The sequence below is a fragment of the Lontra canadensis genome, unplaced genomic scaffold, assembly GCF_010015895.1.
Source record: "Lontra canadensis isolate GAN:19392208 unplaced genomic scaffold, GSC_riverotter_1.0 scaffold1082, whole genome shotgun sequence".
Taxonomy (NCBI): domain Eukaryota; kingdom Metazoa; phylum Chordata; class Mammalia; order Carnivora; family Mustelidae; genus Lontra; species Lontra canadensis.
The window spans coordinates 3180-3853 of record NW_022632066.1 but is presented as its reverse complement, the minus strand read 5'-3'; the positions used below and the strand labels follow the sequence as shown (position 1 = coordinate 3853).

The following is a 674-nucleotide window of genomic DNA, read 5'->3' as shown; positions in this document are numbered from 1 at the left end:
CCCCCCGCCCCGGCACCGGCCCCCCACACACACACACGCGCCTCCCCGCCCCTCCCCCCACGTCCCACACGCGCCACCGCCGGGCGGACCCGGCGGGGCGTGGCGGGGGCGGGGGGCCGGGGGGCGGGGGGCGCGGGCGGCGGGGACCCGGGGCACGGGGCGGAGGGGGCCGCCGTGTCTGCACTTAGGGGGACGGAGGGCACCGGCGGACCCGGGCCCTGCGAGGCAAACCCCCAGCCGCGCCACCCCCCGGGGCGACAGACCCCTGGGGGAGCGATTGATCGTTAAGCGACGCTCAGACAGGCGTAGCCCCGGGAGGAACCCGGGGCCGCAAGTGCGTTCGAAGTGTCGATGATCAATGTGTCCTGCAATTCACATTAATTCTCGCAGCTAGCTGCGTTCTTCATCGACGCACGAGCCGAGTGATCCACCGCTAAGAGTCGTACGAGTTTTGATCGTTAAGGGGGCCAACCCCCGGAGGGGTGCCCCCCCCTGGCACAGCACGTTCCCCCGAAGGGGTGCCTCCGGCCGGCCAGTCAGAGACAAGCGAGACCAGACTCCGAGAAGGTCGGAAAGGTTTGGACGACGGGGCATCCGGCCACCGCCCCCCACGCGAGGGGCGAAGCTCGGACAACCCCACAGGCGCCCAGGGGGTTCCCACCTGCCCCCCCCCC

General features: G+C 72.6%; 1 non-coding gene across 1 annotated transcript; it reads right to left on the bottom strand.

The window, feature by feature from the left end:
- Nucleotides 1-289: 289 nt before the first annotated feature.
- Nucleotides 290-442, bottom strand: LOC116863404. Its single transcript, XR_004381820.1, has one exon. It is a non-coding gene; the product is annotated as a 5.8S ribosomal RNA (ribosomal RNA).
- Between the last annotated feature and the right edge of the window lie 232 nt (nt 443-674).